The sequence below is a fragment of the Ipomoea nil genome, unplaced genomic scaffold (assembly GCF_001879475.1).
Source record: "Ipomoea nil cultivar Tokyo-kokei standard unplaced genomic scaffold, Asagao_1.1 scaffold3030, whole genome shotgun sequence".
Classification (NCBI taxonomy): domain Eukaryota; kingdom Viridiplantae; phylum Streptophyta; class Magnoliopsida; order Solanales; family Convolvulaceae; genus Ipomoea; species Ipomoea nil.
The window spans coordinates 117,286-123,603 of NW_017619458.1; positions in this window are offsets into that span (position 1 = coordinate 117,286).

Genomic DNA, 6,318 nt, shown 5'->3' on the forward strand with positions numbered 1-6,318 from the left:
TAAAAAAAGAACTTTTCATATATAAATTATATATAGGAAAAATATTATTTAGCCTCTTTTTATTATTGTGCAGCCAATTTTGTCTTGTTTTATTTGTGAATTAATTTCAAACAAAGACTCATTTTGTCAAAAGATCTATTCACTAATTGGCAATTCGAACCAAACAAAAAATAATCTTGATCGCGACACAATCACATCGGTATAGGCTATATTCGATCTTCGACATGATTCACTTGTTTGAAAGAAAATTTAGCATAGAATTTTGTGACAATATTTGTTTATTTATTTTTTGAAAAATGGAAATATTTATTAATAATTTTTTAATGTAATTCCATATCATTATTTAAAAAATTATAATATGAACGCTAAATGCCAACGGTAGATTGAAGAATATATTCTTCGACATGATTCACTTTTTGATATATAAAACTTTTAATATGGAAACTTGTGCTATCGAGAGGTTCACATTAATTCACATTGATCACATAATCAACAAAGCTAATATAAGGTAGTGATTGGTTGACTAAATTTCCTTATTGGATTTCTATGTTTTAACTTTATTCTTATTTGCGCAATCTAGATTATGTTTGATCGATGACAATATACGAATAGTTTAATTTATCTGATTTATAATAATCTATAAGTTGGTTTTATAATCACTTTTATGATAAAATATAGAAAAGTTTCTTCATAAGAAAAGTGAAATTTCAATTAAGTAATCTGTTGACAAGAAGAATATTTCATGATTTCAAATCTCAACCACCTGCATGTGTGCTTCACAACTCAAAAGAAACATATTTGCTTCACAAGTTTTTGAATATTCCGATTTTATCATTAGTTTGTTCGTATGTGTATATATAAAGATGCTACAGTTGTTTGATCATATGATATATGGAGTGTACATTCCATGTGTGAGTTCTTGTCAGTTGTCATTTTTATGACAACATTCTTAGCTGGTGCGTGAATAATGAGGTTGTTAGTGATGGGTCATTAACAAGAGAATTTATTGATTTGTTGGAAAGCGCGCTGTAAAATTACAATATACTAATCATGGTTGGAGTAGGCGCTAGGCGCTAGTCGGGAGCCCGGACAACGCCTAGTGCCTAGGCAGAATCTAGGCGGCGCTAGGCGGGCGCCAAAAAAACAGTGGCAAACTTGCAGTTTAACAATTTTAATGAGGCTGTTTTCAACATTCAATCAAATAACACATCCAAATAAATGAAATAATGATAATTCATAAGTCATAACATCAAAACAATATTAAAAATTAAAAATAGTCAAATATAAAATACTCAAATACTTCAATCATCCAAAGATTCAAAGTATCAAACTAGTTTATGGGTGTATATGTCATATTATATATAGGTATGTATATATGCACGCGCGCACACACACACACTCACACACACACACACACACATATATATATATATATATATATATATATATATATATATATATATATATATATATATATATATATATATATATATATATATATTCACTCATTATTCACGCACCAGCTATAGATTTTGAATCCGGTGCACACCCCCTAGTCAGTCGAGTCCGTGAGCTCACTCCCTGGTCGTTGATTTTTAATTTTCAACGCATAAGATTGTTTGCATTTTAATTTCACGTGATGTTGAGTTTATATGAAGGCAGGGTCATTTTTGTCATTTGTCACGGTCTTTATTACTTTCCATTAAATATTTCCGTTGTTTGAATGGGCGTGCAGCGTTATTTTTGGTCTTCGAATCAATTTTAAAGATTTTCTCACTCCTTGCTGTCTCTTCAGTTGCTCTCTCATCGGTTTCTTCTCCGCTCAGCGTTGCAAGTGAAGCCAGCCTCCTCCGTTTTGGCAAGCTCGTTGCCTCTCCGGTGCCGCTTTGCCCGTGGTAGGATCTTCTATCAGGCATTCTAATCAATAATAGGGCAGTTCTTCCGTTCTTTTTTGTGTGGTTTTCCTCTCTTGTTTTGTGTTGCTGTACATATTGCGTTTTCCGGCGTGAGAGGCCGTGCCAGCGTGGGTTTTTAGAGCAGGTGAACATTGTTTTCAGAAACTTTATCTTTACAACTCCTTTTTGTTCTCACTGTTCTCTGAACTTATTATGTTTGTGCTTTAAAAATATAATACTCTGTGTACAGTCAGAAATTGTAGTGAACTCATCTTTATCATGCCTACTAAATTCAAAATCGAATGGTCAATGTGATGGATCAACATCATCATTTAGCCAGGTAATGTTCCAGACTTGCGGTCTTCTTGCATTTGCCTTTGACAGAGTTTATCATATTAAAACAACTTATAAGCTTTAACTTTAGGCCAATAGCTATTAACTGAATGCTGATTCACCAAAGGGGCATTTAGAGGCCGATTTCCTGAGCTGTAAAATCTTGCTTAGTAACCTCTAGATTGCTAACTGACGTGATAATATTATATGCACCATTTCTATATGTCAACACTCACATTAACTAAACCGAAAATGTGATGGATGACATAATAGATATGTTACCCTTCTTTCTCAAAGTGGACTTTGTTTGCCTTAGGTTCTAACATTGTTTCCTTATGTTCATGCTAATTATAGTTTTTGATTGCTGATGATGCCAAATACATATATTCCTTTTTGCATGCTTTACTGTAGACTTGTTGATAAACAGAAGTACTAATCTGTCATTTTTTTTTTTTTGTTATGCATCACTATCATAATGACCGAATATGGCGTGTTAATATAGCTTTGTAATTTTTAAGCCGCTCCTAGCAGAAATGGGTTCTCTTATACTTTGGTGGAACTTATTGGCATACTATCCAATATTGTTTTGACCCATGTTTTCTTCTTTTCTTTCATTATTGTTTTGTTTCTGAATAGTGTCAATTACTCAATATAAGTTATTGCTCACCAAGACACCAACTAAGGAAGATATAACATAAGGGAAGTGTTTGGTAATCTTCCATATGCATATAAGCCTGCCACATGAACTACCTATTTTGCTCATGAAAATCTCACTTCATATGGTCGTTAATTACAGGTTGTTGTGGCCTATAATTCACTTGGATGGAATCGTATTGATGTCATCAAGATATCAGTAAATGCATGCCCTTCTTCTTCTTTTAAAGTTATCAAAAAGAAAGATTGATTCTAATTTGAAATGTTTGGATTTAATTGGAAAACTACATTGCTTAGAGAATATCATACATGGACAATGATGCAATATGCATGATATATGTATATTGTAATTAAGTTACATGCCAAATAAATTTGACAATCTATTCATGTATTCTACTATTAATGAACTACGGAGTACTTCTAAGTTCGAAATGTAAAGAAATTAAACACATAGATTTTTGTAGAACTCAATGAACAGGGGGCCCTATCAAGATGAATACTTGTATATTCTTTTGCAGTTATTTTGTTCACATTTACTGTTTTCTAGCCATATCATGTAGGGGTTGGTACTTTTATATATATATATATATATATATATATATATATATATATATATATATATATATATATATATATATATATATATATATATATATATAGTGCAGGATTGATTACTATTTATGACTAATTGGTTCCTTTAGCCTCCGTTGTTGATTATATTACTCCGTATGTTTTTGTTAGTGCATTTGAATTCTTAGGGCGTGTTTATTATACTTTTTTTTTGTTTGTAATTTCTTGGGTTTTTTTAATTTCATGTCATGTGCGTTATTGTTTTAGTATGTGGGTAGGTGTTGTGGTTGTTGCGTTCTAGTTTGTTACCTTATGCAAGTTAGGGTAAAGTGTTGTTGGTATTTTCTACTGCTGGTTTTGTTTTGCATTTATGTTGGTGCGCCACTGGTATTTGGTCAGTGCGTCATGCGTGTTTATTGTTTTTTTTTTTTAGGATTTTTTGGGGTTGCGTAGTTAGGTGTGGTGGTTTGTGCGTAGTAGTATGTTACCTTGTGCAAGTTAGGGTGAAATTTAGTTGCTAATTGACACTAGTTTTTTTTTTTTTTTTACATTTAGGTTGGTGCGCTACTGGTATTGGGTTGGTGCGTGTTTATTCATTTATTAACTACAGTCAAAGACACAGAGGTGGGTGTTATTTGCAGTAACAAACTGCATGTAGTGGGCCCACAATGGTTAGAAGACTGTTTTGAGAAAAATCAGAAGTTGCCTAGGGTAGTTATAGTCTGAAGCCCAAAGAATTTTGAAGCATCTGCCATTAAAGAGAGGTAATTGTAGTTAAAATGTTATCATTCATTTCTGTTTACTTCTTGATATTTGGCTTCTGTGGTGAACCAGAATGCTAAAAATGGGTCATTGTTCCTACTTACTATACCAAAATTTTAATTTTGCTTTTCAAATACTTCCTCACCCCTCCCCCCCTCCCCCTCCATATTTCTTTATTGCATGTTTCTTTAACTTAATCCATTTACTTACTCAGGTGAAGTATTATAATTCAAGGAGGTGGAGGTCTCAAATTCCTTATTTCTCATTGACTTCATTGTATGCTAAGGATGAAATGGGGGAATCATTAAGATTAAGTTGCCGGGCAAGATATGATTTTGTTGACATGCCGTGTTGCATAGTCGTTGCATATATTTATTTATGCATGTTCGAAATGTAATCATTCAGCGTAATATATACATTTAACTCTAGCCTCTATTTACTTTGTTTACTTGTTATCTTCCTTTAGTTTAATTGTTCTTTGGGCTCTTTCATCATAACGCACACATCTAACACCGATAATGCACACACACAGTCATTATACTCTTTCGCTCAGTGAAATGCACACTCCGTTGACCGCTCATGCACACACTGATATGGTCAGACAAATTAATAATAGCTAATGGATGTGGTTTAATAGCTCATGCACACGCCCCACGTCAGGCACGCAAACACCTACGCAACATGAACCAAAATTAAAATACAATCAATATTTGCACATGCCAAACGTCATAAACGCACACACCAACTCACCATAAACCAAAATTAAAATTACTAATGAACTTAACGGTGACGTGAACTCTTAGACTTTTCACACGCTCACCTTCATAAGTGCAACCACCATCGCATTACAAAAAAAAAAAAAAAAAAAAAAAAAAACATGATGCAAAGTTCCATTGCCAAGCTTGTTCGGTCCACCACGTTGGTGTGCCCAGAGTTATTAATTGTTACACTTGATTCATTAGTGACTTCCCAGCCCTACCACACGCCCAGATGAAGTAACGCACCCATCCCTAAGCTTTGCACACACCTCCGTAAGTTCATCTCCGGTGTCCAAAAAAAAAAAAAAAAAAAACTACACGTACTACTCTTACAATCTTCTTCTTTAAAACCAACCCATATACATGAATTCACGCACACACATATAAACTATTTTCGTAAAATTACCAAAAAAAAAAAAAAACAAAAAAAACTCATCCATACGATTTGCACACGCCATACTACATACACGCACACATCGTCGTACATAATCAACTAAAAATATCAGCTCTCAATACAAATTATTACTAGTTATTACCTTTAATATTCTACCTAGTATTATGCTCAAGATTACAATTTAATACTAACCAAAAATAAACTCAATACTAGAATTACTTTTTAATCCTTATGTTTTAAAAATGTCCATAATTAGTTTAAAAAAATCTTTCAATCTCAACCATCCATGGAAAATGAATCAATGGATATCATGAGATCTCATGATCTCATATATCATAGGGGTTGCACCGGATTCGAAGCCTATATAATATATATATATATATATATATATATATATATATATATATATATATATATAATGAAAAAAATTAGCAAGGCCGAGCTGATCGAGTTAACTCGACCAAAATGGACGAGTTAACTCGGCTAACTTAGACGCTAGGCGGCCAAGTCGGCCGAGTTAGGCGCTAGGCGGACGCCTAGGCGGTCGGTCACCTAGGCGGGCGCCTTAGGGGAAATCGCCACAGTCTAGGGGCGTCTAGCGCCTAGGCGGGGCCTAAACGGGCGCCTAGACCGATTTTTGCAACAATGGTACTAGTATTGTTGTGGCATGCCCATTTTGATCCGACAAATTATTATGTGGATCATGGTCCACACAGTGCTATATGGACCATCACAAAAGGTACATTTTTAATATACTAAAAGTACATTATTTGTGTAGTGTGTAGTAAATGTACATTATACAAAATCATGCACTTTTAGCATTCAAATAATGTACTTTTCCTGAATATAATGTACATTTTTAATATGCTAAAAGTACATTATTTGTGTATTGAATATATATTATTTGATAGTATGGTCCACACAGCTATGTGGACCATGGTCCATACAATAA